Raw genomic sequence first — 9644 nt, forward strand, 5'->3', positions numbered from 1 at the left:
TCAAGGCTACAGAGAAAAATAGGCTGAGAATCAAAGGCTGGAGAAGGACCTACCAAGCAAACAGCAATGCAAAAAAGCAGGGGTTGCAATCCTAGTCTCGGATAAAATTGACCTCAAAGTGCAAACCATAAAAAGAGATAAGGAGGGACACTATATAATGCTCATGGGAATCGTAGACAATGAACCACTAAGCATTGTAAACATATATTCCCCGAATGAGAGACCAGCTCAATATGTCAACCAAACACTCCAAAAGATTAAGAAAGAAATCACAGACTCGACAATTATAGTGGGTGACATCAACATACCACTCACTGAGAAAGATAGATCACAGGGAAAGAAACTCAACAAGGAGACAAGAGAGCCAAACTCCACAATTAGACAATTTGACCTGATAGATATTAATAGAGCTTTTCATCCAAATACAAAAAATTTTCACATTCTTTTAAAGTCCCCATGGCACATATTCGATGATAAACCACATGCTGAGGCATAAGGCAAATCTACATAAATTTAAGCACATTGAAATAATACAGACCCCTCTCTCTGACCACTGTGCCATAAGACCGCAAATCAACAAAAGGAAGACAAACAAAATAAGAGCAAATAATTGGAGAATGAATAACTCTCTACTGCAAAAGGAGTGCATACTGGCGCAGATCAGAGATGAAATTAGGAAATTTCTAGAAACCAATGAAAATGAGCACACGACGTACCAAAACTTATGGGCCACAGCAAAGGCAGTCATCAGAGGAAGTTTCATAGCAATACATGCACACCTGAGAAAGGAAGAGAGACTCATGACTGATACGCTGGCACAAAATTTACAGAATCTAGAGCAGAGTCAGCAGGACAACCCTACTAATAGGAAAAGAAAAGAAATTATAAAAATCAGAGCTGAGATACAGGAGAGGGAAAATAAGAAAATTATGGGAAAAAATTAATATCCCTAAAAGTTGGTTCTTTGAAAGGATAAACAGGATTGATAGACCATTGGCAAACCTAACGAAAGAAAGGAGGGAACAAATCTCAATAGCAAGAATAAGGGATGAAAGAGGGGTCACTACAACAGACCCTAATATAATCAAAAGGATAGTTACACAGTACCTGAAGGATTGTACTCCAATGAATTCAACAATTTGGAAGACATGGATAAATTCCTGGAAAAACAATCCCTCCCTTGACTATCCTCAGTGGGCATCAAGAATCTCAACAGACCCATAGCAAAAGAAGAAATAGAAAAGGTTATCAAGGGATTACCAATAAAAAAATTCCCCGGACCAGATGGCTACACTGGAGAATTCTACCAAGCATTTAGGGAAGAACTAATACCAATCCTACACAAACTTTTCCAGAACATAGAAAAAGATGGCAAACTCCCGAACTCCTTCTATGAAGCTAGTATAACTCTGATACCCAAACTGGGCAAGGATCCCACAAGAATCGAGAACTACAGACCAATATCCCTAATGAACATTGATGCAAAAATCCTTAACAAAATACTAGCCAACAGAATACAAAAGTATATAAAACAAATAATTCACCATGACCAAGTGGGATTCATACCAGGGATGCAGGGATGGTTCAACATACGAAAGACCATTAGTATTATTCGTCACATTGACATGAAAAAGTATAAGAATCACATGATAATATCAATAGACACAGAAAAAGCATTCGGCAACATCCAACACCAATTCCTGTTTAAGACACTAGCGAAGATAGGAATGGAAGGAAAGTTCCTCAAGACAAAACAAGCTATGTATGAAAAACCAATAGCCAAAGTCATAGTCAATGGAGAAATGACTAACACAATCCCACTGAAAAAGGGGAGCAGACAAGGATGCCCCTTGTCCCCACTCCTATTTAATATCATGCTTGAGGTTTTAGCTAACAGCATAAGGCAAAGAAGTGACATCAAAGGTATTCGTCTGGGGAAGGAAGAGGTGAAACTATCGTTATTTGCAGATGATATAATTTTATATATGGAAAATCCCAAAAGTTCCACAAGGGGAGTACTGGAAGCAATAGAGGAGTTTGGCAGAGTGGCAGGATACAAGATCAACAAACAGAAGTCCACCGGACGGTTATACACATCAGCTAAGACCACAGAAGAAGAGATCAAAAAGGTGGTACCCTTCACAATAGCCAAATACAAATTTAAATATCTAGGGATACACCTGACTGAAAAAACAAAAGATCTATACAGGGAAAACTATAGAACAGTATTACAAGAAACCAAGAGCGACCTCAACAAATGGAAGAATATACTATGCTCTTAGATTGGAAGACTCAATATAGTTAAGATGTCAGTTCTGCCAAAAGCACTATATAAGTTTAATGCCATCCCAATACAATTACCATCATCTTTCTTCAAAGAAATGGAAAAACTGATTACTAACTTCATATGGAGAAGGAAGAAGCCCAGAATTAGCAGAGAACGCCTCAAGAAGAAGGACACTGTGGGAGGGCTTGCTTTACCTGGCTTTGGCACATACTATACAGCCACAGTTCTCAAAACTGCATGGCATTGGTACAATGACAGATACTCAGACCAATGGAAAAGAACTGAAAACCCAGAAATAAAGTCATCAGCATACAGACAGCTGATCTTTGATAGGGGCCCAAAAAATATCAAATGGGAAGCAGATGCCTTCTTTAACAAGTGGTGCTGGAAAAAATGGATATTTACCTGCAGAAAAATGAAGCAAGACCCTTATCTCACTCCATGAACAAGAACAAACTCAAGGTGGATCACAGACCTTGAAGTTAAACCCCAAACTATTAGGGCCACCAATGAGGGAATTGGGACCAACTTGAGACCTTTGGCACAGGGAATACACAGGCTATCAGAAATAGGGAAGGACACACACACAGAGGAGGCACAAATTGGCAAATGGGATATACTGAAGATAAAACACTTGTGTACATCTAAAGAATTCACCAAGAGAGTAATAAGAGAGTCCACAGACTGGGAAAACATCTTTAGCAATGACACATCAGACAAAGGCCTTATTACTAAAATCTACAATACTCTGCTAGCCTCCAAAAAGAAAAAAAAAAACTAATAGCCCACTTGAGAGGTGGGCAAAAGACTTGAACAGACGTTTTACAGTGGCAGAAATCTGAATGGCCAACAAACATATGAGAATATGTTCCCGTTCTTTAGCCATAAGAGAAATGCAAATTAAAACAACAATGAGGTACCACCTGACACCCTCAAAGGTAGCCCAATTCAAAAAATCAGAAAGCAACAAGTGTTGGAGGGGCTGTGGGGAGACTGAAACTCTCATCGACTGCTGGTGGACCTGTACGTATGTGCAGCCACTATGGAAATCAATCTGGCGATATCTAAAACAGATGGAAATCAAGATACCATATGACCCAGCAATCCCCCTACTGGGCATATACCCAGAAGAGGCAAGAAACAAACCAAGACCTGACATCGGTGCTCCAATGTTCATTGATGCACAGTTCCCAATTGCAAGGAGCTGGAAGCAACTCAAATTTCCATCAACGGACGATTGGATTAAAAAACTGTGGTATATACATACAATGGAGTACTACACATCACTAAAAAGCAGTGATGAACGTATGAAGTACATAGAGGCATGGGAAGAACTGGAGGAAATCATGCTAAGTGAAGTAAGTCAGGCACAAAAGGACAAGTAACAACGTGAGCCCGCTGGGGTAAGTATTAAAAAAATGCAAAAGGGGCATAGGGAAAAAAGCTACTGTGTACAAACATTTTTGGGGTGAGGACTGTGTAGTATGGCAGAGACCAGATCAAATCCAGGGATGCACATGGTAGACAACTGGGGAGGAGGTGGGGAAAGAAAAATAAAAGGATGACTATAAGGAAGAAAAGGGGAGTGGGAGCATGGGGCACTAACCCACCCAAGGGGAGGGTATTGTTATATCTCCACAGGGAAAGAGGGACCAGACTTCAACCCAGTGCCACAAGGTGTGAATGTATCATTCCGTTGTGGAGTAGGGAACCAGTGGAGAGGTCTGGCAGGCTGGCCCTAGTACCCCAAATTAAGTGGATTCCTGCCCCTCCCCCAGAAGAATTTGTTTCAAAGGACGACATTGATTCTGCAGCTCCAGGAGATAGACATATCGGATCAGAGCACACGGGAGCAGATGAAGGGGGAGGAGGAGAGAATGGAGCACAGCCTGGTCCACCAGGCCGTGATGATGATGTTCTTTATTAGAGCAGCCAGTCTACAGAGAGGACAACATGGCTGGCCCCACTATGAGACATGATGCCCCTCAGCGACCAAAGGCGCTACAAGGGACAGCACTGGAGACACAGTGTGGGAATTGCACCTGACCTGATCCTACCACACCGAGGCAAAGCACTGGAGGAGTGTAGCGGAATAGCAAGGGAATGGAGCGGCAAGGTCCCCAGGCAATGCTGAAAGTGGACTTTGGGGCCAGGGCGGGGTGCCCCAACAGACTAGACTGGAAAACCCTCCTAAAGGCCAACAAACGATCCTTGAACTAACTACAAGCTTTTCTTCCTTGATGTATTTTGTTGTGTTCTTTGTCAGTGGTTTGTTCTTTTTGTTTTGTTGTGTACTGTTGCTTTGTTTTCCTCTCTCTTGTTTTTGTGCATGCTATTATCTCCACAGGTCTGTCTAAATAAGATAGGCTGGATGAACTATCTGGAGGAAAAACAACGGGACCCACAGTTCCGGGGGGACTTGGGATAGGGGGAGGTGGGGGGTAAGGAAGTGGTGTTAACTAACCCAGGGACAAGGGAACAACATGGGATCGAAATTGGTGGTGAGCGGGGAGTGACAGGCCTGGTAGGGAATGATCAAGGGTAAGGTAACGTAAAGAAGAGGTATAGCTGTAACACAGGTGGGGACAGAGCATGATAGTGGGACAGGGGGAAAGTCAAGGGAAATCGGGGAAAGAGCTAGGAGGCAAAGGGCATTTATGGAGGTCTAGACAAAGACATGTACATGCAAATATATATATGAGGATGGGGAAATAGATCTACGTGCCTACATTTATAGGTTTAGTATTAAGGTGGTGGAAGGACCTTGGGCCGCTACTCAAGCACTCCCTCAATGCATGAATACTTTCTTCTATTAAATTGGCATTCTATGATGTTCACCCTCCCCACACAGCTGCTGAAGCCAAAGCGGGTGAACAAGTAAATGTGGTGAAGGAAGCTGATGGTGCCCAGCTATCAAAAGAGATAGTGACTGGGGTCTTAAAGGTTTGAGGATAAACAAGCGGCCATCTAGCTCAGAAGCAACAAAGCCCACATGGAAGAACACATCAGCCTGTGTGATCACGTGGTTCTGAAGGGATCAGTTACCAGGCATCAAAGAACAAAAAATCATATCATTGGCTGCACACCTCCATGATACAATCGCTGAGGACAAAAGGGTGCATAAGCAAATGTGGCGAAGAAAACTGATGGTGCCTGGCTATCAAAAGAGATAGTGTCTGGGGTCTTAAAGGCTTGAAGGTGAACAAGCGGCCATCTAGCTCAGAAGCAACAAAGTCCACATGGAAGAAGCACACCAACCTGTGCGATCAAGAGGTGTCAAGGGGATCAGGTATAAGGAATCATCAAAAAAAAATCTTACCATAGTGAATGAAAGGGGAAGTGCAGAGTGGAGACCCAAAGCCCATTTGTTGGCCACTGGAGATCCTCTCACAGAGGGGTCTAGAAGAGGAGATGAGTCATTTAGGGTGCGACGTAGCACCGATGAAGAATACAGCTTTCCTCCAGTTCCTAAATGCTTCCTTCCTCCCCCACTATCATGATCCGAATTCTACCTTGCAAGCCTGGATAGAGGAGAGGTTGTACACTGGTGCAGATAGGAGCTGGAGGCACAGGGAATCCAGGGTGGATGATACCTTCAGAACCAGGGGTGTGAGGGGCGATACTGGGAGGGTAGAGAGTGAGTCAGTTGGAAAGGGGGAACCGATTATAAGGATCTACATGTGACCTCCTCCCTGGGGGACGGACAACAGAAAAGGGGGTGATGGGAGACGCTGGATACGGCAAGATATGACATAATAATAATTTATAAATTATCAAGGGCTCACGAGGGAGGGAGGAGCGGGGAGGGAGGGGAAAAAGAGGACTTGATGCAAAGGGCTTAAGTGGAGAGCAAATGCTTTGACAATGTTTAGGGCAAAGAATGTACAGATGCGCTTTATACAATTGATATATGTATATGTATGGATTGTGATAAGAGTTGTAGGAGTCCCTAATAAAATGTTAAAAAATTAAAAAAAAAAGAATTGGAGACTCTCTGCACCATCCATTATAGTCAAGTAGATTGTGATGATAGTGTCTCACTTGAAACCCAATGGTGCAGGGTAGAACTCATTGCCCCGTTGGGGATTCAAGGAAGCAGATGGCCAGGCATTTATTCTTAAGCACTATTGGGCGGACTCAAACTTCTGTCCTTGGAGTCACCAGTTAAACATGTTATTGCCTTGGATTTATACCAACTCGGTGGGGACTCTCAGCTTCCACCACAGACTTTCTGCATTAGAATCTCCTACAGTCTGTACAATCCCCTTGCTAGAAAGTGGCAAAGTGGATTTGAATGTAGGACTTTAGTTGACTCATCATCATCTCAACCTCTCTGGCTGGCCTTGCACGCGCCCCCCCCGCCCCTCTCCCATTGTGTGGTCTCTGGTTCATCTTGGTCTCCCTCTGGTGCTGGGGACACCTTTTGAAACCTCTGGTCCTGGGACTGCTGGTGCGCAGGGCTCGCTGACCTGAGTTTTAAAATAGGTAACTTGAAATAGCCCTTCCTGTGTTGCTGGCTGGGCCGCTGCTGAGCCTCAGGGTCTGGATATGGCTCTGGGCAAGGCTCTGTGCAGGCTGGGGGCATGGAGCAGGTTACCTCCCCAAAACAGCTTTCTGAAAGCAAACGTGTGTACCTCCTGTCCTCACCCACATCTCGAGTAGCGTGACGGTGTGGCTGGGAACTTTGGCCAGCAGGGAGACCAGGGGGGATTTCTTCAAGGAGATGCCTCCATGGGGAGAGGGTGGTTTTCCTGTCTTGATCTCTGAAATTTCAGTCTGGTCTAACAACTGTTTCCAGCCAGCCCTCGTCCAGCTTGCACCCTCTTTCTTACTTATACACCCCAGCAACCTGCTCCATATCTCCTTAGTCTCCTCAACCCAACATGACACTCTCCTCCTTAAACCTTCCATAGCTTCCCATTGCCTCTGATAAAGATCGGAGTCTTGGGCCCACAGGACTCTGCTTTGCCTCTGCCCTCTCCTACCACATATATGATCTTTCTGTAATCTTATATATTCCCCACTACCCTTATGGTTCCAGGGATTTTGCATGTGCTGTTCCTTCTGCCTGGAATACACTTCCTTCATAGTTTGTCTAGTTGGACCCCACGCAGCCCTCAGCTATCGGCTCAGCACCTTCCTGTCTTCACTGGCCCAGCCAATGGACTGACCCCAGGCCCTTTGCTTCTTTGTTCCCCTCTCTTTTGAAGTTTTAACTATGCATCTAGCTTTATATTTATTTGTCTGAGTTCTTGGTTCACTTCTAACTTTCTCCCTGGATTTTATTTTTTTTTGAGGGGGGTTGTGTACAAGATATGTTTAAAAAATCATTTTATTGGGGGCTCATACAACTCTTATCACAATTCAAGCATACATCAATTGTATACAGCACATTTGTACATTCCTTGCCCTCATCATTCTCAAAACATTTGCTCTCCTCGTAAGCCCCTGGCATCAGCTCCTCATTTTTTCTCACTCCCTCTCTTCTCCCCCCTCCCTCATGAACCCTTGATAATTTGTAAGTTATTATTTTGTCATATCTTGCATGGTCCAATGTCTCCCATCACCCACTTTTCTGTTGCCTGTCCCCCAGGGAGGAGGTCACATGTAGATCCTTATAATCGGTTCGTCCTCTCTACACCCTCCCAGTATCGCCACTCTCACCACTGGTCCTGAAAGGATCATTATCCTGGATTCCCTGTGTTTGCAGTTCCTATCTGTACCAGTGTACACCCGCTGGTCTAGCCAGATTTATAAGGTAGAATTGGGATCATGATCATGGGTGGGGAGGAAGCATTTAGGAACTAGAGGAAAGTTGTATGTTTCATTGTTGCTACACTTCACCCTGACTGGCTTGTCTCCTCCCTGTGACCCTTCCGTAAGGGGATATCCAGTTTTCTACAGATGGGCTTTGGGTCTCCACTCCGCACTCCCCCTCATTCACAATGATATGATTTTTTGTTCTTTGAGGCCTACTACCTCACCCCTTCGACACTTCGTGATCACACAGGCTGGCGTGCTTCTTACATATGGGCTCTGTTGCTTCTGAGCTAGATGGCCGCTGTTTACCTTCAAGCCTTTAAGACCCCCAACTCTATCTCTTTTGATATCCGAGCACCATCAGCTTTCTTCACCACATTTGCTTATGCACCCGCTTTGTCTTCAGTGATTGTATCTGGGAGGTGAGCACACAGTGATTTGAAATTTTGTTATGTGATGCCTGATAATTGATTTCTTTGGCACCTTGTGATCACACAGGCTGGCGTGCTTCTTCCATGTGGGCTTTGTTGCTTCTGAGCTAGATGGCCATTTGTTTACCTTCAAGTCTTTAAGACCCTAGCTGCTATATCTTTTGATAGCCTGGCTCCATTGGCTTTCTTTGCCACATTTGCTTATGCACCCACTTTGTCTTCAGTGATCCTGTCGGGAAGGTGAACATCATGGAATGCCAGTTTAATGGAACAAAGTATTCTTGCATTGAGGGAGTACTTGAGTTCTTCCTGGATTTTTTTCCCCAGGGGATAGCGTGAACGCAGTCCCCCACTACCACAAATTATGCAGTTGAGTTTCCCATATTTGGGGAAATCGCAGGGGTCAGCACACCCGGAGTGCAATGGTTGAGCCTCGCCCAGGGGAAATCACCTTCGTGATCATGGTATCTCCCCTGCCAGGTAAGTATCTTCCTGGATTTAAAAAAAACATTTTTATTCACTTTGTTGCTGTGATTGAGATTATGCACAGTATAAGATAAACCCATTGAACAGTTTCACATTTATCATTTGTTGGTGTTCTTGAAGTTCTGTCGTCATTTTCACCCTCTTATCCTGAGTTGTCCCTTCCCCATAACATCAACTCACTGACCCTTAGGGTGCCGAGAGAACCCAACTGTGTATCATTCTAATCAATGTAATTTCAGATAGATAAATTCTTAAAGGAGCGTCATGCCCAAAGCAGATTTTTAAAAAACTTAAACTAACTAAACTAAACTCACTACCATCATCAAGTCAATGTCAACTCACAGCAACCCTTTAGGTCAGGGTAGAACTGCCCCTAGAGTTTCCAAGGCTGTAAACCTTTATGGGAGTAGAAGCCCTGTCTTTTTTGCTGGAAAAAGGTGGTGATTTCAAACTGCTGATCCTTGTGGTTAGCAGCCCAATGTGTAACCACTATGCCCCAGGGCTCCACTTTGTCTTGTTTTTTTTTTTTTAAAGTTATGCTAAACTATTCTTTGGCTTTGAGAAGACTTCAGGAGAATATTTTTGGCTTGAATTTTAACCCAATTCACGGTGTTTTCAATCAACTCATGTGCATGAATGTTGAATCATATGAAATGGGCCAAAGAATAATCAATACATTT

General features: G+C 43.8%; 1 non-coding gene across 1 annotated transcript; it reads right to left on the reverse strand.

Moving 5' to 3' along the window:
* Positions 1 to 8802: 8802 nt before the first annotated feature.
* On the reverse strand, positions 8803 to 8966 carry LOC142430078 (U1 spliceosomal RNA). The gene has a single exon (XR_012780553.1). It is a non-coding gene; the product is annotated as a U1 spliceosomal RNA (small nuclear RNA).
* Positions 8967 to 9644: the final 678 nt, after the last annotated feature.

This window comes from Tenrec ecaudatus, chromosome 16 (assembly GCF_050624435.1).
Source record: "Tenrec ecaudatus isolate mTenEca1 chromosome 16, mTenEca1.hap1, whole genome shotgun sequence".
Lineage (NCBI taxonomy): Eukaryota > Metazoa > Chordata > Mammalia > Afrosoricida > Tenrecidae > Tenrec > Tenrec ecaudatus.